The following is a 25,110-nucleotide window of genomic DNA, read 5'->3' as shown; positions in this document are numbered from 1 at the left end:
GTCTGAAGTGGGTCTCTTGTAGACAGCATATATATGGGTCTTGTTTTTGTATCCATTCAGCCAATCTGTGTCTTTTGGTGGGAGCATTTAGTCCATTTACATTTAAGGTAATTATGGATATGTATGTTCCTATTCCCATTTCCTTAATTGTTTTGGGTTCGTTATTGTAGGTATTTTCCTTCTGTTGTGTTTCTTGCCTAGAGAAGTTCCTTTAGCACTTGTTGTAAAGCTGGTTTGGTGGTGCTGAACTCTCTCAGCTTTTGCTTGTCTGTAAAGGTTTTAATTTCTCCATCAAATCTGAATGAGATCCTTGCTTGGTAGAGTAGTCTTAGTTGCAGGTTTTTCTCCTTCATCACTTTATGTCCTGCCACTCCTTTCTGGCTTGTAGAGTTTCTGCTGAGAGATCAGCTGTTAACCTGATGGGGATTCCCTTGTGTGTTATTTGTTGTTTTTCCCTTGCTGCTTTTAATATGATTTCTTTGTGTTTAATTTTTGACAGTTTGATTAATATGTGTCTTGGCGTATTTCTCCTTGGATTTATTCTGTATGGGACTCTCTGTGCCTCCTGGACTTGATTAACTATTTCCTTTCCTATATTAGGGAAGTTTTCAACTATAATCTCTTCAAATATTTTCTCAGTCCCTTTCTTTTTCTCTTCTTCTTCTGGAACCCCTATAATTCGAATGTTGGTGCGTTTAATGTTGTCCCAGAGGTCTCTGAGACTGTCCTCTGTTCTTTTCATTCTTTTTTCTTTATTTTGCTCTGCATCAGTTATTTCCACTATTTTATCTTCCACCTCACTTATCCGTTCTTCTGCCTCAGTTATTCTGCTATTGATCCCATCTAGAGTATTTTTCATTTCATTTATTGTGTTTTTAATCGATGCTTGATTCATTTTTAGTTCTTCTAGGTCCTTGTTAACTGTTTCTTGCATTTTGTCTATTCTATTTAGAAGATTTTGGATCTTGGAAATAGAATCTTGGATCATCTTTACTATCATTATTCTGAATTCTTTTTCAGGTAGACTGCCTATTTCCTCTTCATTTGTTAGGTCTGGTGGGTTATTATCTTGCTCCTTCACCTGCTGTGTGTTTTTCTGTCTTCTCATTTTGCTTATGTTACTGTGTTTGGGGTCTCCTTTTTGCAGGCTGCAGGTTCGTAGTTCCCGTTGTTTTTGGTGTCTGTCCCCAGTGGCTAAGGTTGGTTCAGTGGGTTGTGTAGGCTTCCTGGTGGAGGGGACTAGTGACTGTGTTCTGGTGGATGAGGCTGGATCTTGTCTTTATGGTGGACAGGTCCACGTCTGGTGGTGTCTGTGGCCTTTTTATGATTTTAGGCAGCCTCTCTGCTAATGGGTGGCGTTGTGTTCCTGTCTTGCTAGTTGTTTGGCATAGGGTGTCCAGCACTGTAGCTTGCTGGTCGTTGAGTGAAGCTGGGTGCTGGTGTTGAGATGGAGATCTCTGGAAGATTTTCGCTGTTTGATATTATGTGGAGCTGGGAGGTCTCTTGTGGACCAGTGTCCTGAATTTGGCTCTCCCACCTCAGAGGCACAGCACTGACTCCTGGCTCCTCAATTTGGGATGACTCGTTGTCTATTCATGTATTCCACAGATGCAGGGTACATCAAGTTGATTGTGGAGCTTTAATCCGCTGCTTCTGAGGCTGCTGGGAGAGATTTCCCTCTCTCTTCTTTGTTCTCACAGCTCCCGGGTCTCAGCTTTGGATTTGGCCCCACCTCTCCATGTAGGTCGCCGGAGGGCGTCTATTCTTCGCTCAGACAGGACAGTCCCCGCTTCGGGGACTCTGGCTCACTGAGGCTGGGGGGCAGGGAGGGGCACGGAGTGCGGGTGGAGCCTGCAGCGGCAGAGGCCAGCGTGACGTTGCACCAGCCTGAGGCGCGCCGTGCGTTCTCCCAGGGAAGCCGTCCCTGGATCCCGGGACTCCGGCAGTGACGGGCTGCACAGGCTCCCCGGAAGTGGGGCGTGGACGGTGACCTGCACTCGCACACAGGCCTCGCGGCGGCGGCAGCAGCCCCAGCGTCCCACGCCCATCTCTGGGGTCCGCGCTTTCAGCCGCAGCTTGCGCCCGTCTCTGGAGCTCCTCCAAGCAGCGCTCTTAATCCCCTCTCCTCGCACACCAGGAAACAAAGAGGGAAGAAAAAGTCTCTTGCTTCTTCGGCAGGTCCAAACTTTTTCCCGGACTCCCTCCCGGCTGGCTGTGGCGCATTAGCCCCTTCAGGCTGTGTTCACGCCGCCAACCCCATTCCTCTCCCTGCGCTCCGACTGAAGCCCGAGCCTCAGCTCCCAGCACCGCCCGCCCCTGCGGGCGAGCAGACAGGCCTCTCGGGCTGGTGAGTGCCGGTTGGCACCGATCCTCTGTGCGGGAATCTCTCCACTTTGCCCTACCCAGGTACGTGGGGAGTTTCTTGCCTTTTGGGAGGTCTGAGGTCTTCTGCCAGCGTACAGTAGATGTTCTGTAGGAGTTGTTCCACGTGTAGCTGTATTTCTGGTGTATCTGTGGGGAGGAAGGTGATCTCCGCGTCTTACTCTTCCGCCCCTTTTTTTTTTTTTTTTTGCAGTATGCGGGCCTCTCAGTGCTGTGGCCTCTCCCGTGGCGGAGCACAGGCTCTGGACGCGCAGGCCCAGCGGCTATGGCTCACGGGACCAGGCGCTCCGCAGCATGTGGGATCTTCCCGGACTGGGGCACGAACCCACGTCCCCTGCATCGGCAGGCGGACTCTCAACCACTGCGCCACCAGGGAAGCCCTATTCTTTTCTAGTGCAGTAAAATACACATAAAATTTGGCATCTCCGTCATTTCTAAGTGTACGGTTTAGCGGCATTAAATGCATCATAATGTTGTGCAACCATCACCATCCATCTGCATAGCCCTTTTCCTCTTGTAAAACTGAAACTCTGTCCTCATTAAACACTAACTCCCCATTGCCCTTCCCCCCACCCCCTGGCGACCACCATTCTACTGTCTGTCTCTATTTTGACCTATCTAAGCATCTCTAGGAATCATATAGTATTTGTCTTTTTGTGACTGGCATATTTCACTTAGCATAACGTTGTGGTTATGTTTGATTCTACAAAAAAACTTTTAGAGATACATATAGTATTGTTGACAGATAAAAATGATGTGATAGGGCTTCCCTGGTGGCGCAGTGGTTGAGAGTCCGCCTGCCGATGCAGGGGACGCGGGTTCGTGTCCCGGTCTGGGAGGATCCCACATGCCGCGGAGTGGCTGGGCCCGTGAGCCATGGCCCCTGCGCCTGCGCGTCCGGAGCCTGTGCTCCGCAACGGGAGACGCCATAACAGTGAGAGGCCAGCGTACCGCAAAAACAAACAAAAAGAAAAAAATTAAAAAGAAAAACTAAGAACATAATAGGGTACAGTGCTATTCACTAAACTACAGACTTCACTTGGATTTCCTGTCTATCTACTGGAAATAGATAGACAGGAAATCCTGGAAAAAGCAGAAATGCTTTTTCTGCTCTAGGATTCAATCCAATATCCACATTGTCTTTAGTTATCACATCTCCTCCGTCTCCTCCAACATGTGACGGTTCTCCATCCTTCCTGTCTTTCATGACCTTGTCAGTGAAGTGTGCTCATTTGAAAATTAATGTACAGTCATACCATCCTTCAGGAATGCAGGATTCCATGAAAAGCAGGGGGCAGCTAGCCTTACAGACAACAACTGGTAATTGGGCTGATGAAGAAGTTTTAGAAGCTGAAACATCCTCTTGTTCCTTAAAACTTCTTTCATCCTCCACTTGCCTTTCTCTCCTTTCCAATCTAATGAAACTCTTCCAGTTGGGAATCAGCCAAAATGACTATCCTCTATGAAGGAAGAGATGCTATTTACAGGCCAAGTTGGTACTTGCTGGTTTCTGAAGAGGAAAATGCAACACAGCCATAGTGAAAACCTCTCAAATGTTTTTACAGGGAAGGTGATGGCTTGTCCATTCTGCATCGAGCAGAGCCCGCTCTACTACAGCTAGTCATGGCGCTGGCCCTTGAGATACTCCTTTTAAAGCCAGGGTTGCTCAACCACTCACATTTTCATAAAAAAACTACTGCAACAAAACACAAGACAAACCTGACTTAGCTTAGTGAGAGCTGCTGCTTTATTGATGCATTTGCTTTATGGTCTAAAATGGGGTTTTAATAAATTTCTGCTCTGGTGGACATATTTAGAGCCGATGTATTTTATATCTGGGTTGCTCCTTCCTGCCAGGGCTTAGCATTCTTCATCTCCCTCTGGGTCTCTAGGAAAGCAAAATGCACACTTACCACTACTTAGAATCCTACTTGCCTTGAGCACTCCCAAATCCCAAAATGTATTACATCAAGTGTGAACAGGTCAACTTGCCCTCACCATCTCTGCGGTAGCTTTATTTTCATCAATAAATTTAAAGATAAACTATCAAATCAGAAATCATGCACAAATGCAAACACAGCAAAGACTCACGAATCTAGACTCCACTAATTCCAAGTCTGTCATGATTATTCATAAGTGGTAAGACGCTTTAAGTAAAAAAATTGGACATTATGTCTTTCTCTATGAATTTTCAGTTTGCTCAGGGATAAAGTAGATCTATTCAGATGTCAGTTGCTATTTCAAAAGAAGGATTGATCTTATGAAATTAAAGTTTTTTCTAATATACTTCAGGATCTAGAGATTTTTCTGTGGTAAGCGATCCCGATATTTGATATATTATGGCGTGACGTGATGGTACAATTCATTACTTGGTTGATAATAGATACCATCCTTGAACTAATGGGACCACTTCTTTAAAAGGGATGTACAATTTAGAGTTTTTACTGTCAACTGATTTTCTCCTCAGTTGTATTATGACCTCCTTGAATTTAAGGATTATGCATGTTATATCTTTTGTGTCCCTAACTCACTGTCTCAGTCGCAGCCTCACTTTGGGGCTCAGAAAAATGCCTTACATATAGGAAATACTTAGTAAAGCGTTTTCCTGCAGTATCGTGAAACTTGATTATTCTGAACGTATGGATTTGAACCAGTTTAAAGCAGCTAGATGTGCTCTTGTTAGTTTCTTATCTACCTACATGTTTTAAATCCCTCATTAAATTATTTGCTTTATATTTTTCAGTGCAAGTATAATATCAAGATGATTTGACTGTAAGCAACAAAGAATCAAACAAAAATGGCCTGAACAAAAAAGACAATTTGTTACCCCATATTACAAGAAATTTGGGGCTTGAGTGGTTGAAAGCCTGATTGATTTAGAAACTTGACAATAGTTCCCACTTTCCCTATGGTGGCTACAGCCCCTCATCCTTCAGACTTGCTAGATGGCTGCGGCATTGCCACAAAGATGCCCCCACACAGCAGTGCTTCAAGACTGCAGAGAGGGCCTCCTTCCTCTGTCCCTTTCCCAAGGCTCCGCAGAAGACTCACCTTCATGTCACATTCCACTCCTGGACTGGTCACTTGGCAGGAGGAACGGATTTACCATGGTGGCCAAAAGCCAATTAAGAGTCACCCCTAGACCATAAAGAGGCCCAATCTCTGGAGAGCATTTGGCTGCTCACTACCAAGCAAATCTGGTACCCCTGAAAAGAAAGAGGTGAGTAATACCTACTGCTGGGCAATATGTCCTACTGGGGAATACTGAGGGGATGCTGTTTATTTAGTTCTGTGTTTTCTCTGTTGTTTGCCTTTGTCTTTCTCATTAGGCAAGAATCGCCCACCCTCATAGATCCTCTTTGTAGCTTTCCTCCTTGATAACATAACCCAAGTTTTGTTTGGATACAATGGGTAATATACTAAGAGAGGAAGGAAAGTCCCAGTCCCAGGTGACGGATTAGTGGTGGGTCTAACAGTCGTGGTCATCCCAATTCTATTGGCCAATGAACAGTTTAGGAACATCCATGTCACCCTGTTCTGGTCACTGAGATGGAAGTCAAATTCTCCTGAGGGGCTTCTGGGAAAGATTTTTCTACCCTATAAAATAGGAGATGGGCAAGAGGTCCGCTACCTAACGCGCTTTCCGCCTTTGAGCAGCTGCCATGTCGTCACCTTGAGTGGAAGCACTGCTGACACACAGGATGACAGAGCAGAGAGGCAGAGAGGGCCCAGGTCTTGTGGATAATGGGGAGCAGCTGAATCCACACAGGACGGCTCACCTTCCGGCTTCTCAGGTGAGAGAGCAGCAAACTCCTACTGGTTCTGCCATTTGTAGGTGGCATTTGCTTCTTGTTGCCAAAAACATCTAGATGGGTAACCTTTCTAGATATATAACCCAAAAACTCTTTATTGTGACAGATGCACTTAAAGGATGTAAAGTTTTCTTTCTTTTTCTTATTCTTTTTTAATAGCTGGTAAGTATGCCTCAGGCAAAAAGGCAAACTGAAAATATATATGTGTGCATAATTGAAGCTCAATAAATACTCACTTGAAAAGTGAATGAATGTTCTACAGGTTACTATAATTGTTTTCTCAGGGAATCATTTTTTTGGATACTTATATCAACAAACAGTATTTCTTTGGCATTTCCAGGAGCTCAGTTTTTATGTCCTTCCCAGAAATGGCACATATTTCTGCTGCTTCAGGATCTCAGATGTTCCTGGAAAAAATTACTTTTCACTTCCCTGGCTTTTCCCTCTCACAATTAACTTGTAACTTGCAGTTGCCTAGCAGCTAGTTAGGCATCAAGCATTTGTCCAAAAGTATGTTTCTACAATACCTTCCTCTCACAGTGATACAATACACAAGGCAGTTTAAACATTTCTCCATAATATTGCACAGGTCATTTGTCCTTTTACTTAAAAAAAATCTTTTAATATGAACTATTTGAAACACACAGCAAAGTCTAGAAATTTCTATGACAAGTAATCCTGTAGTTGGTACCCTCAGCCACATACTCACATTAAACTCAGGTTTACTGTGTGTTTGCATGTAGCCATATGTCCTCATGGATAAAGCTATAGATTTATCTCCATGTCTCCCTGCCCCCCCATCCCACTGTCTTGACGATGGAATAATGACAACAGTGAGGATGATTATGATAATGATGGCAATAGAAGCAGCACATCTACTGTATACTGGCCATTATCTGAGCACTTTACATACATTAGCTCCTTTAAAGCCTTCAGTAGACAAGTGACATACATACTATTTTTATCCCCCCTTTTCTAGATGAGGGGCTGAGGAAACATTGGTTAAGTAACTTAACCAAGGCCACACAGTGGTAACCAGAGAAGCCAGGATTCCAACCCAGGCAATCTGGGTGTCCCATATCCCACCACTATCCCGATGTTGCTGGGGATCATTATATACTTTCTCTAAATATATATGCATCCATGATAAATATACATCAGATTTACTTGTATGTTTTTTAAGGTATATGATTCGATAACATTTGTGGTTTTCTCCTATTGTGAACCATGTCACAATGAACAGTCACGCACGTATTTCCTTGTGCATGTGTTGCTCTATGGGAAACATCGAGGAGTCTAATTTCTGGTTGGTAGATTTTGCACATCATCAATTGTTTTTTTTAGTTATTCCAGAATTGCTCTTCAAAGTAGTAGTACCAATTTGTAGCCATGCCAGTACTGTATGAGACTTCCCAATTCCCAGTAGCGCCACCCATTCTTGTTAGTATTGGATTTATTTATTGATTATTGATTATTGATTTTTGCCAGTTGATAAGTATGGGTTTGTATTTTATTGTTCTAGTGTGAATTTTGCTTTGATTACCAGAGAGGTTGAAGTGTCTTCCATTTGTTTATTTGTGCTTCCTTTTTGCTTGTATTGTTTGCCTGGTTTTTAAGGAATTCTATTATATTCCAATTATATAAAGCTAGTTATATGGGTTGTATACACCTTATAGTAGCTACTGATATTCTTTTCTTTTCTTTTTTCTTTTTTGACGTTCTTTTCATTGTTGTCCTGATACACAGAAGTTCTTAGTTTGATATAGTTATATTCTCATTATTTTCTTGTCTCAATATGGTTTATGCTTTTGGCATCTTAAATAGGAATGACAGTGCTCAGATGTCATCAAGATAGCCTCCTATATTTTCTTTTAAATTTTAGTTTCACATTTAGATGATTTGGGGCTGTGACGAAGAGGTAGATATCCAATTTTACCCTCTTTCACATGAATAGTTGGGCCTATCATTTCCTATACGGTGATGTCCCAGCATCATTTATTGAATACTCTCATCCTTTGCCCAGTGACCTGAAATTCCATCTCTGCCATAGTTCAAATTTCTATATCTAAGTGATTCTATTTCTAAGGTTCCCCGTGGCAATATCACATTGTTCAAATTACTATTAACACTTTATAGTGGGTACCAATATGCAAAAGGATAGGACACTTTTCTTTTTCTTCCTCTGCCTCTCCTCCTCCCTCTTCTTTGCAATTTTTTAGCATTTTCTTGCCAAGTTCTTTGAAAAACTCTACAGTGATTTTTATTGAAATTGTATTGAATTTATAGGTTAATTTGGGGGAAATTGCAGTCTTTAAAATACCGAACCCTTCCATCCATGAATATAGTAAATCCTTTATTTCTTTCCTGCTCCCATAAGGTTTTGTTGCTTTCTCCATAAAAATCTGACACACCATTTGTTAGATTTACTTCTGGACACCTTAAAAGTTTTATTGCTGTGGTTAATAATGTCCTTTAACAATAACTATTGATTTTTGTATATTGATTTCTAGCAAACTTACTGAACTTTCTTATTAGTACTAATATTTATTTGCAGATTCTCCTGGGTATTCTATGTAGGCATGTATTCTTTGTACTAATTACGTTATACCTTTTCTGCAATCTTTAGCTTTTCGTGTCTATTGTGCTTTTTAAAACTGAGATATAATTATCAACCAGTAAAATGCATAGGTCCTAATTATTTAGTTCAATTAGTTCTGACAACTATACACACTTGTGTAATGAACACCCCAATCAAGATATAGAGCATTTTCATCACTCCAAGACATTCCTTTGCAGTCAGTTCCCACTTCCCAGCCCTAGGCAACCAACCGTCTGCTTTTCTGTGGCTATCAATCAGTGTTTCCTGTTCTTGAACTTTATAGAAATGGAATCACACAGGATATTTTATTTGGGTACTTGCTGCTTTTGCACGGCACAGTGTTGTCTTAAATTTCATTTATATTGTTGCCTGCATCAGTAATCCATCCTTGTATGACTGAATAATATTCCATTGTTTGGATCTCCCCCAGTTTGTTATCCCATCTCCACGTCAATAGAATTGGGTTGTTTTGAATTTGGGGCCATTATGAATAAGGCTGCTATAAACATTTCAATCTTTTAACTTTTTCTTTTATTTTCTCATTATCTTAGCTAGGACATGCAGTCTGACATTTAATGTCAGTATTTGCAACGGGCTTTTGAAGACATACTTCATTGAGTTGAGAGAGTTCCCACTTATTCCTAGTTTACTTGAGAGGATTTATTTATTTATTTGAGGGAGGTATCTTTGTTTAATCAAGAATGATTACTGGATTGTATTAAATGTCTTTTCTGCATCTATTGAAATGATCTTTCTCCTTTCATCTGTTAATGTGATGATGATATTCATCTACCTTCTAAGGCATCTTTACATTCTTGGATAAATCTTAATTAGCAACGAGTTAAGAGATTGCTTTGCCAGATTTAAAAAATAATGGGTGATTTCTTACATTTGTCACTTTGTGCATGTATGGAAGGAGCCTAATGTTTTCAGTTTTGTCTCAAGGCTTAATGGCCCCATAAAATGAGCTGGGTGGATTTTTTTTTTCTATTTTTCTGAAGCAATTTTACAATATTAAAATTATCCATCTCTTGAAGACAGAAGTTACCTGTAAAACCAACCAGGCTTGGCGATCGTGCCTGTGTATGTCTCGGGGAGAGCAGCAGGGGGCAGGTGGGCTGATTCAGTTTCTCTGATAGCAACGTGTATGCTCACATTTCATATCTCATCTTGAGTCAGTTTTGTTGTTATATTTTTCCAGAAAATTGCCCTTTTCATCTGCGTTTTCACGTTTATTGGCATTGTTCATAGTATTTATCTTTTATTTTTCTACTGCATCTCTATTATGTTCTTTCTGTTCAGAGTATTGTTTATTTTTGCTTTAATTTCTCTTCTTCTGATCATGTTAGCCAGATGTTTGCCTATTTAATTTGCCTTCCAAAAGAGCCATTTTTTTTCCTTTTGTTACTCCTCTTGACTGTGTCTTTGTTTGTAATGTTATCAACTTCTGCTCTTATCTTTATTATTTCCTTCCTTCTAATTCCTTTGGGTTTACTCTGCTGCCCTGTTCTTTTTCTAACCTTTGATTTACATGCTAAGTACAGTCTTTTCCAACCCTTCTTCTTTGTTTCTTATGTGCATTTAAAGATAGATTTCAGTTGTTTACAGTGGTGTACTGGAACCAAGGGTAGCCTGCTCATTTTGGGCTGTGAGAGTTCATTTTGTGTACTTCTTCCCAATTCCACCTCCACCCTTGGTTGGTAGCTTGAAACAGACCTGGTGGGATACTTACAGTATGGATGGGCAAATGCTATGAATCGTACCTTCCTTGCCCTCCGCAACCCCCGCTCCCCCCCACATACCCCACCCAACACTGAGAGCCTCTTGGAAAACATTTACCCACACAACACTTGCTGTTTTCCAGACTTCGTATTTAATGTTTGTATTATGATTTGGTTCTAAAATTCCCTTATTTCTTCTTTACTCATTGGTTGCTTAGAAATACATTTAAAAAAATTTCCAATCATATTAAATCATTTTGTTGTTGTTGATTTTTAATTTTATTGTGATGTAGGCTGTAGAATATCAATTCTTTGGCATTGGTTTGGACTTGGTTAGTAGCATACTATATGGTCAACTTATTTAAAATATTCCATGTATACTTGAAAACATGAGTATTCTTTAATTCTCAGGGTTCTACACACCACCCTTTGATCAGCTGGTTAATTGTAGTCATCCAAATAGTCTCTATCGTTACTAACTTTTTGTCTGCTTGATCTGTCAATTCTGGGAAAGGAATATTAAAATCTTCCACTATACTGGTTTGTAAATTTCTTTTTGTTTTCCACCAATTTTTGCTTTATATAATTTGAAGCTAAATTGTTAGGTACGGTATATGATTAATACAGCTTTCTGATAAAGTTTCCCTTTTATTAATGTGTAGTGTCCTTTTTATCCTTAACAGCATATTTTGCCTTAATTATTCTTTTATCTGTTACTTATGTCAACACCGTGGCTTTTTCCAGTTAATATTTGCCTGGTATATAATAGCTTTCAATCCTTTATCACTCACCTTTTCATTGTATTTTTGGTATGTTTCTTATGAACAGCATATAGCTAATTTTTTCCCATCATCTTTACTCTTCTGATAACGGAATTCTAAGTTGCTGTTATTTTCCCTCACTACTTTGAAGCTATTACTCCATTTCTTCCAGCCTCTGATAATACTGTTAGAAATTCTGCTGCCGTTTAAGTTGTTGTTCTATTATTGATAATTTATTTTTTCTTCCTGAATATTTTGGTTTCCTCATTTCACTGCCATGAGTCTAAGTGTGAATTTATTTGTATTTCTTATGCTTAGGTTTCCTGTGTTTCTTTAATCTGAAGATTTTTTTTTATCAAGTCGGGATAATTGTCAACTATTATCATATGAACATCATTTCTACCCCACTAACTTTATTCCCTCTTTTTGGAATTCTTGTTAGATATACAGTTGACCCTTGAACAAGTGGGGTTTAGGGATGCCCACCCTCCATGCTGTTGAAAACCTGCATATGACTTTACAGTCAGCCCTCCAGACCCACGGCTCTGCATCCAAGGATTCAAGGAATTCTATTCAAGGAATTTAGATTGTGCAGTACTGCAGTATATATTTATTGAAAAAAACCCATGTAAAAGTGGACTGCTCAGTTCAAACCTGTGTTGTTCAAGGGCCAACTGTATGTTGAATTTTTTCTATCTATATTCAATGTCTTCTAAATTTCCTGTCTTCTAGTATCTTCCCATCTGTGTTCTGGGCAGTATACCTAGACAGGCTTCCAGTTCATCAATTCTCTTTCCACATTTTATTTTTTCATACTCTTTAATACCTTTCTTTCTTCTTCATGTCACATTGGGTTCTCCTTCAGATTATTTTTCAATTACATTTTTGGGCTGTAGTTTTCATGTTTCCTTTTTCTGTTGACTTCATTCACCATGAATCATTTCCCTGTGCATTTTGTAATATGGGATTACAAGAGGGACTTTATTTTCCTTTGGGACTCCTGGCAGCCTGAGTTGTCAAGAGTCCCTCCAGTGTGTTCTGTTTGCTTCTTCTGAACACCCCAGAGCCAGCACAGCCCAAGAGCGATTTTATTACATTACCCTTCAGCGCAGGGATTTCCCACACCACAAACGCAGCATGGAGCAAACTCTGAACACACAGGCCCGAGATGCTGAGTTTTCATGGGAGAATTATTTATTGATTTAGTCTCCTGATTTCCCAGCGAGAGTCATGGCTGAGACAACTTCCATCTTGTGTCTCTGGTCCGGGTGGGGGTGGGGGTGGGGGGTTGGGGGGGCAGAGTTTATTAGTCCCAGTTTTCATTGAGTTAGCAGTCCATCAGTGGTCGAATTCCTAGCTAACCAGATTAGATAACTTCCCCCTGACACCACCCTGCACCACCCTGGCTGGGGCATGAGGTCATACACCTACCTCAGCGGCCCACAGCCCCCTCCCAGCTTCTGACTTGTATGCTTTCCCGTTTTGCTCTTGAGCACAGCCATAGATTTTTTGTGTTATGATAAAATATTCATAACATATAATTTACCATTTAAACCATTTTAAGCGTACAATTCAGTGGCACTTAGTACTTTCACACTGTTGTGCAACCATTACTACCTTCCATCTCCAGAACGTTTTTTCATCTTCCCAAACTTGAACTCCATAGCTACTTAACACTAACTCGCCACTGTCCCCCTCCCCCCACCCCCAGAACCACCATCCTACTTTCTGTCTCAATGAACTTGATGACTCTAGGTAACTCACATAAGGAGAATCATACAGTATTTGTCCTCTTCTGTCTCAGTTATTTCACTTAGCATACTATCCACAAGCTTCATCCGTGCTGTAGCAGGTGTCAGAATTTCCTTCCTTTTTACAGTTGAATAATATTCCGTTGTATGTTTTGTTTTTCCATTCATCCATAGATGGACACTTGGGCTTCTACCACCTTTTTGTTATTGTGAATAATACTGCTACGAACATGGGTGTACAAACATCTCTCCAAGTCCCTGTTTTCAATTCTTCTGGGCACAGATATATACCTAAAAGTGGAGTTCCTGGATCATATGGTAATTTTATGTTTAATTTTGGGGGGAACTACCATACCATTTTCTACTGCAACAGCCATAGATTTTTTTAAAAGCTATATATTTTATCCTGCATTTCTATATGTTATTAGTGGGAGGCTATACATGGGATTCAAGGCTCCTATCTTCCCAGAACCAAAAATCCTGCCTCCTTTAGCTGATATAATTCTTTTTCCCCATATTACTTTTCTTACCCAAGTTCTGGGTCTTTCTGTGACTATTCCAGGTCCCAGATACTCATTTCAGAATAGCTAAGCTAAAATAAGTCTGTGCAGGTGTGTATAAAGTATACATATACCATATATATGGTACATATATATGGTATATATATATATATATATATGGTATATATATATATGGTATATATGTATGTATACCATATATATTGATTTATTTGTGGCACCTGCAGCTGAATGAAGCAGGGGGTACTCCTCTTCCTAATTTGGAAGTACAATGTCTGTCCAGGGGAATGTCTGCTTTGAGTGGATTTGTGTTCACGTAAAGATTTTGGGGTTCTTACCATGTAAGAAAATATTTGATCACTAAACTCTGGGTTGTTTTTTCCACTTAAATTATGTGTCCATTCCAAGGGTATTTCCCAACCATGAGTTTGCTAAGCCTCCTTTATTAAAAAAATAACCAGGGTTTAATATAGGGTACTATCTAATGACTGAGGCAAAATGAAATTACAGTTCTTTTTTCTGGAGGTTTATAACATCATGAAGTTTTTCTGAGCTTGCTAAATTCTTCTACACTATCCTCTTTCCTCCAGATTTTGTCTTGAATGTACTGCCACCTTACCTTAAAATTTTTTTTCTCTTCCCAAGAAAAGAGTGAGCAAGTTGTAGCACAAGTCATTTTCTGCTAATGAAAAAACTTCAAGAACATGACTCATTAAATTTCTAGTTATCAAAGAAAATAAAAGTGTATCCCTTTGAAGGGGTGCTTTATCAAAATTGTATTCACTCATAATTTTAATCAGCGAACCCTTACTGAGCTCCTCACACAGGGACAGGTGATGCATAAACAGGACGTGGTCCCTTGTTCACAAATAGTTCAATATCAGGGGAGGCAATTGGGAAAACAAATAATTTCAGACAGTTATTTCCAACAGGATGTCAGACTTGCAGCTCTTATCCATTGTTCCTCTGAAAACAATAAAAGTCAGGCTAAAATGCAATCAAAAATTTAAAAGCCTGTACTGATAAGCTGTTATAAAAATAAGGATTCATTAGAGGCCAAAATCAAGTGAAAGTAGAAATGTGCAGGGATGAGCAGAGTACTAAAGAATATTTGCTGGACGTTGGTGACCTAAAGCTTTTGTTTTCACAGCTTCAAGGGGCAGAAGACATGGCTTAGGAGCTGCCCAAGGTGCAGTGTTTAATAGGAGACCCCGTCATTAAAGCTGGGACTACCCCTTCCCCCAAAGGCTACCCATGTAAAATTTAGTTAGAAGTTATCTTGATACCCAGTGGACACCAAAGAAAATTACCTGATTGAAACTGAATGCTGAGTAAAGGAAAGAAAGTGTCCCCTTTGAAACCATGTCTATACCCATCTCTTCCTCACACTGTTTTGCAGGCAAAATTTAGACTAACTGAAATCTTTGAAAAATTCTCAAGCCTATAATTTGATTTAAAGTGATCTTGGGTTGGTCGTACCTGCTGGCATCTGGCAAACAGAAACCCAAACCCTTTTTGGAGGATTTCTCTGAAGGAACCCACCTTCAAACTAAACCTCAAAAAGTTCCTTCGGAAAAACTTCCAGAAGATACTAATTTATATAAGAAATACCAAAATAATAATGAAGCAAGTGACCATGACTGAGAGGCAGCATAAACTAAGGACATCAGTAAACATGAAAAGATTTCAGATACTGGAATTGTCAAAGACAGACTGTAAAAGAGTCATATCTAAAGAAATAAATAAGAGATTAAACTTATGAGCAAGGGAGAAGAAACCGTGAAAATGATCAAGCACATTTGAAAAAGTCAAATAAAACTTCCTCTAGAAATAAAAAATATCATAAATGAAATTTAAAAACTCACTGTCTGAATTTAACAGCAAATAAGACCCAGCAGAAGAGAGAATTAGTGAGCTAGAAAATAGATATAAATAAATGCTGGACTACATGACGGAGGCTTAAAAGAGATGGACAGTCTTTAATCAGAGACCCAGAAGAAGAGAGAATGAAGAGGGAGACGGGAGAGTCGATGTTTGAAGGGATGGATGGTGGATAAGAAAATGACCAGAATTGATGAAAGATACCAGTGCTGAGATTCAGGAAGTCAGAGTTCCTAAAAGGATGTGGAAGAAGGAATACCTACCAGGACTCATCATGAAAATGTAGAACACTTAAAGTCAAGATCTTAAATGGAGCTGTAGAGAAAAGACAGATCACCTAGAAAGAAGCTGCTGTTCAGATAGATGCCTAACTTCTCACCAGCAGCAGTAGAAGCCAGAAGTCAGTGAAATCATATCTTCGATATGTTAAGGAAAAATATTAGTTAATTTAGATGATGAACTGGGTCTTGAAGGAGGAATGGGTAGCTTAGGTCTCATGTTTTCTCAGGGGCTCAGTCTCCCCTGGGCTGCTGCTCCTTCAAAGCAATCATATTTCAGTGAGTGCCCCTGGCCCAGACGGTTCTTATCAAAGGTTCGATGAGGGGTGTGCCCCTCTGCTGGTTTCCCTGGTAACTGATGAGCCAACCCCTGTAACTGGTAACCTCCTGCTCCCCCAGGAACAAAGACTGCTGCCACGTCCTGCCCACAGTCCGCCACACACAGTGGGGTGTACTTCCAGGACCTTACTTCGGGCATGTAACCTCCTCCATCCATTAAACCATCGATGTCTCTGTCGCTGACTCCGGGCTCTTCCTTCCATCTTGAGGCTGGGCAGGCCTGTGGGGTGCAGCCCAACATGAGGGAAAAGCCTTATTGATCCTGGTCTGATTCATTAGGAGCCATTTGGGTCCACAAGGGTGGGGAAGCACTTGCTTCTTACTGCATTTTTATCTTTGTAAACATAGCCATAGAACACCAGTTCACAGACTGATAGGTAAATGCTGTGGACTGAATGTTTTGTGTGTCCCCTCCCCAAATTCATGTGTTGAATTCCCAGTGCCCAATGTGATGGCATTAGTATGTGGGGCTTTTGGGAGATGCTTAGGTCATGAGGGTGGAGCCCTCAGGAGTGGAATTACTGCCCTTATAAGGAGACCCCATAGAGTACCCTTACCCATTCCACCATGTGAAGACACAGGGAGAAGATGTGGGCTGTGAACCAGCACGAGGGCCGTCACCAGCATGAGACCACACAGGCAGCTTGATCTTGGACTTCCCACCCTCCAGAACTGTGAGAAATAAATTTCTGTTGTTCATAAGCTATGCAATCTGTGGCATTTTGTTACAGCAGCCTGAACGGGCTAAGACAGTAAGTAAGAAAGAACTTAATATTTGTTTGATTTGATGCAATAAATTTGGAAGCTGATTGTTTGTTGTTGTTTGTTTTAAATGCAAAGTAAAACCTGGTATGTGACTGAATTCAGGTTAAGTAGAAAATCAAAATAATTTCTTTCAAAATCTCAACTCTCATTTCCATTTGAAACTTTTTATCAAGTCAATCTAGGCACATGTTTATGGAAAAGTTTAATAGTAGTTATACTGAAAACTGCCACGTCCCACCTCTAAGCCACACTACTTGCTTTCAATCTCATTATTATTTATTTTGGTATATGTCTCTAAATATATCACTATACTGCTACTCATTGATTCTTATTTGGGATGTCATCTATTGGTTTTCTTCTGCAGGGGATGGAGTTTAGCTGTCTTATGTCACCCCACATATACACTGCCCCTCCCATTTTCTGCAGATAGGGCAACAAGGTTCGATCACACTGTTCGTTGTGTTTAGCGTATGCATTATTAAGGCACGCAGATATCATACAGTATTTGTCTTTCTCTGCCTGGCTTATGTCACTTAGCATAACGCCCTCCAAGTCCATCCACGTTGCTGCAAATGGCAAAATTTCACTCTTTTTTTATGGCTGGGTAGTATAATACTGTATGACAACACTTATATGTGGAATCTAAAAAATACAGCAGACTAGTGAATATAACAAAAAAGAAGCAGACTCACAGATATAGAGAACAAATTAGCGGTTACCAGTGGGGAGATGGGGGAGGGGCAATATAGGGGTGGGTAAGTAGGAGGTACAAACTGTTGGGTGTAAGATAGACTACAAGGATGAATTGTGCAGCACAGGGAATATAGCCAATATTTTGTAATAACTGTAAATGTAAAGTAACCTTTAAAATTGTATAAAAAATAAAAATTTTTAATAAAATAAAATTTTAAAATGGTTTTAAAAAAGGCATGCAGATATTAGTCACAGCTAAGGTGCGTTGCACCTTAAAGCAATCGTTCCTTTATCATACAATTTGTTTCCCCTAGAATTAATAATCATTGCATATTGTTGTTTGCTTAGTTTTCTTTAGACCTATCACTAATTGCACTAAACTTTCTCATTGAACTATGTAAACTTCATTTCATTTGGCGGATATGGCAGGTAATTATTGACCAGCTTGGTCCTGAAGATTCAGTTTATTTTCAGTACGTAAATTTTATTTTTGTTTTGTCTTTATGGATTTGGGATCATGCCATATATACACTGTTTATAAGTGACTCTTTTACTAAGTGAAACCTCATGAACATTTTTGATGACCGAAGCATCCTGTTTAATGAATGCATAATATTCTACATCATGAACAAACCCTAATCCATTCCATGAATTGCTCACTGCGACATGTTTATGCAGTTTTCAATTTTTCACTTTTATATACAATCCTGAGATTCATTCTTTTTTTTTTTTTTGCGGTACGCGGGCCTCTCACTGTCGTGGGCTCTCCCATTGCGGAGCACAGGCTCCGGACGTGCAGGCTCAGCGGCCATGGCTCACGGGCCCAGCCGCTCCGCGGCATGTGGGATCCTCCCGGACCGGGGCACGAACCCGCGTCCCCCGCATCAGCAGGCGGACTCCCAACCACTGCGCCACCAGGGAAGCCCCCTGAGATTCATTCCTGAAGCTCAATTTTGGCTATTATTTCCTGAGATAAATTCTAAGAGTAGAACTGCTGGGTCCATTGACATATTGGATGTATGTTTTTTTCTAGAAATAGTGCTGAATTTGAGAAATGATGCCAACTCTGGGCTTTATCATCTTAAACATTTTGGTCAGTTTTAAGTGGTGTCTGTTTTAATGCTAATTATTTTCTGCATCATTTCTTTAATAGCCAATGAAGCTGTGTGTGTCTTGTATGCTTATTTGATATTCTGATCTTACATTTTGTGTATTGCCTGTTTATATCCATTGTTTGTTTCACTACTAGGCAATCTCATCCCCGCCACTCCTTATGTAACCTCTCCATTTGAGTTTGGAATTGTCGCCTATCAGTCTTATTCTTTGCACTCTACCTCTTCCAGGTCTTTCCTCACACTGTTTTCATGATTCATTTAACCATTCACCCACTCGTGCATCTCTAATGTTTACTGAGCACTATTGCAATCTTTAAGGAACTCTGGATGCAGTCGAACAAAACAATGTCCCGGCTTTTATGGAACATACCTTTTAGAAGGAAGACAGGTAGGAAACAAATAAGCAAAAACAATTAAAAATATCAGATAGTAAGTGTTAGAGAGAGGTTTAAAACTAGGTGCTATACTTGGGTGCAAAAGGGGGGCTCCATTAGATGCATCAGTTAAGGAAGATGTCCCTGAGGAGGTGACACTGAGTCTAGGACCTCGGAATGACACCAGGGAGCCAGCCATTGATAGAGCAACGTTCCAGGAAGAGGAAACAACAAGGCAAAGCTCTACCTCTTGCTGATTTGAAATATAATCATTCTTGAAGGTAAAGTCCCAGTTCTGTGAAGCTTTTTTGGACCAGTTTTGCCCATATAAAACTCTCTTTTCTTTTCATATAATCCTCATTGTCTGAATTACTGGTCACTTAGAATTCACAATCTTACATAATCAATTTATCTTAGGTTTATCATATTTTCTTTCTCAGATAAATCTAAGAGTTTCTTAGGGTTAAGGGTCTTGCATCTAATATTTATATGTAGTGCCTACATTAGTTGGCATACCCTGATGCTCAATAGCTATGTTTACAATTAATGTATGAAGTTATAATCTTTCTTGCTTGCCACAGGGCTTTGTCTAACTCAGTCATCAAAATCCTAGGAAACAGCCATGGCACACATAGTCTTTGGTTCCAGTATGCTAGAAGTAAAGCTATTTATTGAAGAATGTTAGCTTATACAGGAAGCTAAGTCACTTACTTTCTTCTTTTTTTAATATATTTTTTAATTGAAGTATAGTTGATTTACAATGTTGTGTTAATTTCTGCTGTACAGCAGAGTGACTCAGTTATACATATATATACATTCTTTTTTTTTTTTTTTTTTTTTTTTTTTGCGGTACGCGGGCCTTTCACTGTTGTGGCCTCTCCCATTGCGGAGCACAGGCTCCGGACGCGCAGGCTCAGCGGCCATGGCTCATGGGCCCAGCCGCTCCGCGGCACGTGGGATCTTCCCGGACCGGGGCACGAACCCATGTCCCCTGCATCGGTAGGCGGACTCTCAACCACTGCGCCACCAGGGAAGCCCCATTCTTTTTTATATTCTTTTCCATTATGGTTTATCCCAGGATATTGAATATAGTTCCCTGTGCTACACAGTAGGACCTTGTTGTTTATCCATTCTCTATATAATAGTTTGCATCTGCTAATCCCAACCTCCCAGTCCATTCCTCCCCCGTCCCCATCCCCCTTGGTTACCACAAGTCTGTTCTCTCTATCTGTGAGTGTGTTTCTGTTTCATAGATAAGTTCATTTGAGGCACTTCTTGATGAAATTTTTACAGGAGAGTCAGTCAACAAAGGAGAAAAAACCAGGTCCAAAATACAACTTAGATAACTGGTGTTTGAAAGAGAGCAGGTTGCTACCATGTGTGTGCGTGTGTGCATGTGACATGTGTGTGTATATGTGTGGGTGCATGTGTGCTTGTGTGTGTGTGTGCACAGAGAATTTATTTAGCATCCTCTATACACTCCAGCACACACTGAGGGAAAATGGAAGAGAAATTGTTATATGAAAGAAACCTGCTTCTCATCTTCAAGGATTGTAACATCTATTGGGGAAGAATAAATACCAAATACCTAGAACTCATGAAAACCCCTAGAAACTTAAAAAAAAAAACTTATGCAATAGTGTAATCAATCCTATACTTAAGGACTCAGAGTGCTAAGCATACAGCCAGGGGTAAGGGAACAGATGGTTTATCATAAAGGCAATGGCAGAGTAATTACAGATAGAGATTAGTTGTGTGTGTGTGTGTGTGTGTGTGTGTTGTATGTTGAACACATAGGAACTGGAATTCTAACCAGTTTCCTCTCAATCACCTTTTTATGATCCAATCCATCTGTTATTTGTGTCTTGATGAATGATTTTCTGGTTCTCATAACTCTAGGTGTAATAACCAAGAAACCCAGAAACAAAGGTGTAGAGAAAAGGGCACCAAACCCAAAACGTTTTCAGTGCATGGAACTGTGAAAATATGTTGAATACTCCTAACCAGAGAATGAAGATACTTCACATCACTGAGCTCTAGAAACATTTCGGAAATTTTTGGGTGATGTGACTCCTAAACTGCTAAGAATTGGTAAATACCAAGCTAGGCCAATGAAAAGAGTTGATAAATGAGAGATTGGCTAGATGAAGGTGAATAAGAACATCTTTGAAAGAGATAAACAATTATGATAAGAATTGTGATAAGAATGCAGGAATTTCATGTTTGAGATGGAAGCCCAGCTCCAGAATTTAGAGTGATGTGACCTTGAGGAACTTATATAACCTCTGCATGCTTTTGTTTTCTCATCTGTAAAATGGGATTCACTTAACAAATATTTTTCAGGCACTGATGATAGAATGAGCTGTTTTAGGTGCTGGGGCATGACTCTAGGCATTGGAAGCAGTTACCTTCCTCAGACGGCTGTTATTAAGTTAGTCCATGAATGTGAAGAGCTGAGACCACTACTATCCTCATGAGGTGGAGAAATCAATTCTAGAACAGAAAACGGGATGGAAGATACGGCAGACTGAAATGAACAGACTGCTAATGGAATTAAAGCAATGAGGAAAGGAAATGAGGACGCCAAAATAGAATTTTCAATGGCGTGGAAAGTAAACTGATGTAAAGAGAACATGACCTCGTACATAAATGTTAAATGAAAGCCCTCATCCAGGACTTACTTGGCTTTCCTTTCTTCAGTATTCCCTCATTTGGAATATTTACTTGTTTACTTTGAGGCTATATTCATTTCCCAAACCTTGCTGAGAGTTGCGTTCACCCTCAAACACTTAATGACTCCCAGGGTCTTCAAACCAAACTATACATTTCTAATTTGAGCATTCAAGATACTTCATCAAATTACTTCCAACCACCTTTTCCAGCCTTATTTCTCTTCCTACCCCTACAGTTTGGGTCACAGACTACAGATAATGCCTTTGAATGAGCTGACACTCTTTTAAACTGTGTTCGATTGTGGTATCATCTATTATCTTACCACTTCCTGCTTTATGCAGTTCTGATACCAGAGCTATTTAAGACTATAAACCTTCCCTTTCCAAATAATTGAACAATCTGCTCTGATGAAACTTGCTGTCCTTTTTTTTTCCCCATGAGAGGTAGCATAATGCCTTGTATACATGATGTGCTTAATAAATATTAATTCACCCCCCTTTCTCCTTAGCTGCACTCATGTTGCTTGCTCGTCTTAAAATGATCTTCACATTTTCTCTGCTTTCCAAAATAATAAGCATTCTTCCAGGACCCACTCAGAAGTCAGTTTCTTCAAAGCCTTCCTTCCGGTCCGTCTCATCACTGGAGAGATGGATCTCTTCCCCTTCAGAGTGTGACTTTATCCAGACACCTTTCAGACCGTAGTTCTCAAATGCTGCCACAGTTCATACTATTTGTGTGGGTGTCTTATGGCTGTGCATGCAGTCCTTAAAGACAATGACTGTTCTCTCGAGTTGTGTACGTTTTCTATGCCCACCTAGCACCTTGCACGTAGTGAATAGTCAAGAGATTAAAAAGAAATCTATGGACTCACTGGAAGGACTGGTGAAGTTGTGGGCAGAGATGGGCTGTAGGAGGTTTGTTTAAGGTCTGAGCGGCTGGGGAGAGGCTGTGGAGGGCTCCTTCAAGGCTTTTCTCTAGGCATCCCCTGCCGTCCACCCACCCTCAGCGTGCTCAAAGAGTGAGTCTGTGTTTAGAGCAATGTGATTTAAAGGTCACATTTATGAGCAAATAGCTGTGTTTATAAACTTAGTTTGACAAATAAGGGAGGCTTTGAAATGGATACTGTTTGCTGAAGCCAGAAGCAAGTTCCACCAATGGCGCACTCTGCCTCTGGTTGTGGAAATGTCCCCCCCAACGTGGCCTTCACAGCCCTAACTCCTCACCCACTCCTTTCATGTTTTGAAATGTAATTAGTTAAAAGCTCGATGGCATTTTTAGGCATTAGGAACTTTTAGGGGTTTATCTATTTTGCGTCAACCTGCCGTTGTCATGATATTCTGCTCTGTGTAGGGGGAGACGGAGCCTTGGGACCTGGCTTGATCTCACCCTGTTCAGATCAGCCACACTCCCAGGTGCTGGTTTACTTTCTCATCAAGAGAGTCAGACACAGAAAGACAAATATCATGGGATATCACTTATATGTGGAATCTAGAAGAAGGGTACAAATGAACTTATCTACAAAACACAAGTAAGGTCACAGATGTAGAAAACAAACTTATGGTTACCAGGGGGTGAGGTGGGGGAGGGATAAATTGGGAGATTGGGAGTGATATATACACACTATTGTATATAGAATGGATAAGTAATAAGGACCTACTGCATAGCCCAGGGAACTCTCCTCAATACTCTGTAATGGCTTATATGGGAAAAGAATCTAAAAAAGAGGGGATATATGTATATGTATAACTGATTGACTTTGCTGTATACCTGAAACTAACACAACATTGTAAATCAACTATACTCCAATAAAAATTTAAAAAAGAGGGTGCCCAGAAGATTGTGGAACCAGGGCTATTGGTCCCCCTGCAGCCTCAGAGTGTCCTGTTGGAAAGGTTACACTGACATGGGGGTGGTCTGGGTTTGTGATACAGAAGAAACAGCTCAGAGTCTAAAGCTGGAAAGAGGCACCTTCTGACATGAATTGCGCTGGCCCTCAGGTTCCAGCTGCACAGAGAGAAGACTCCAGGTAGAAAATGACCCCAGGAGCAAACAAACAGTCATCCTAGGAAGGGAGGAACCCAACCCAGAGACTGCTACAGGTCCTTCGGGTTGGTTGTAGTGAACAAGAGGTAATTACTCCTTAGTTGCCGAGACAGGGATTCAGAGAATGGAATATGTTGGAATAATTGGCTAGTGATTCTGTCCAGAGAGATCAGGATGCCCAACCCCAACATTTTAATTTTAAGGAAGTGTGGAAGAGTTGACCATTATGGATGACTGTACTCAATTCCATGAGGCGAGGACAGCATTTCAAACCACTTTCTAGAATGGGAGAGGGCACATGGGTGTGCCAGGTGAGGGGGTCCCCTTCGGGGAGATTAGTGATGGTCCCAGGATATATGGGGGCTGAGAATGTTATGTCCTCATTTGGTGAGAGAAATGGATAGGGGATGATGATAAATGACTGTTCTTTCACAATACTCTCTTGAGGGGGCTCTACATTTTTTTCCTCACAAAACTGCCTCAAAACGCTTAAAGAATTCCACTTTGGAATGACTTCTGAGCTAGTTTATGTTTTATATCTCATCACTCTACAATTGCACCTCATTTTTAACCAAAAAAAAAAAAAAAAGTTTCCTGCTCGATCAACCACCTTATTCATCAGACTTGGCTCTGGGTGATTTTTGGTTGTTTCCAAAAATGAAGTTCACCCTCGAAGCTGAAAGATTTATGTTACCAAAACTCCTGAAGAAATGTAACTTGAACTCCGAAGAACTCAAGAGGAGTTCCAGATACATTTTGGTACTGAAAAAAAAAATTCAAGTCTCATTATTTCGCAGTCCAACCACATACATTTTCATATTCTCTTCTCTTCCATTGTGTCAGAAATGAAACTCTGATCCGAATGATATATTCCAAGTGCATTAATCAAAGAGTTGTGCTCCATCTAGGCATCTATAACTAAATTTCTGTTTCTACAACATCTGTTAGAGAATAAAAGGAGAAGTGGAAAGATATACATAAGAAGAAAAACAGAGGTGCCTATAATGAAATCATGAAAGGGTGATACATCTCACTTCGTGCTGTTGCGTGCAGGTTGTGCTAGCCGTGTGCATTGTATGTGCAGAGGGCAACCTTCTGGCTTTGTTTTCTTCATGTTACAAGAGTAATGCATATTTACCCCAGAAAATTAGGAAAGCAAAAGGAAGATAATTTAAAAATCATCTATAGTTCCATACGTAACTAATTTTGATCTTTCATCTTTCTAGCCTTTATTCGATGGATCACGTATTTTGTGGCAGATGTCTTTTTTTTGCTTGTTTTTTAAAAATATAAGATACATACAGAAACATCCATAAAACACGTAAACAGAGCAAATTGTGCTACACACTAGTCAGCTCCCTTCCCCCTTTCCCTGTAGACAACCACTACCCTGATTTTGGAAAAT

General features: G+C 40.4%; 1 protein-coding gene across 1 annotated transcript in view; it reads left to right on the top strand.

Moving 5' to 3' along the window:
* The window catches only part of LOC308607410 (uncharacterized protein), a 47,931-nt gene extending 31,234 nt beyond the window's left edge, over window positions 1-16,697 (top strand). Inside the window, exons 4-7 of the transcript XR_014014002.1 lie at window positions 5,126-5,602; window positions 6,040-6,176; window positions 13,201-13,344; window positions 14,695-16,697. The gene's annotated coding sequence lies outside the window, so the exon portion shown is untranslated. The remainder of the gene's footprint in view (window positions 1-5,125; window positions 5,603-6,039; window positions 6,177-13,200; window positions 13,345-14,694) is intronic.
* Window positions 16,698-25,110: the final 8,413 nt, after the last annotated feature.

This window comes from Mesoplodon bidens, assembly GCF_964165515.1.
Source record: "Mesoplodon bidens genome assembly, chromosome: 19".
Taxonomy (NCBI): Eukaryota; Metazoa; Chordata; class Mammalia; order Artiodactyla; family Ziphiidae; genus Mesoplodon; species Mesoplodon bidens.
This window is presented reverse-complemented; position numbering and strand designations above follow the sequence as displayed.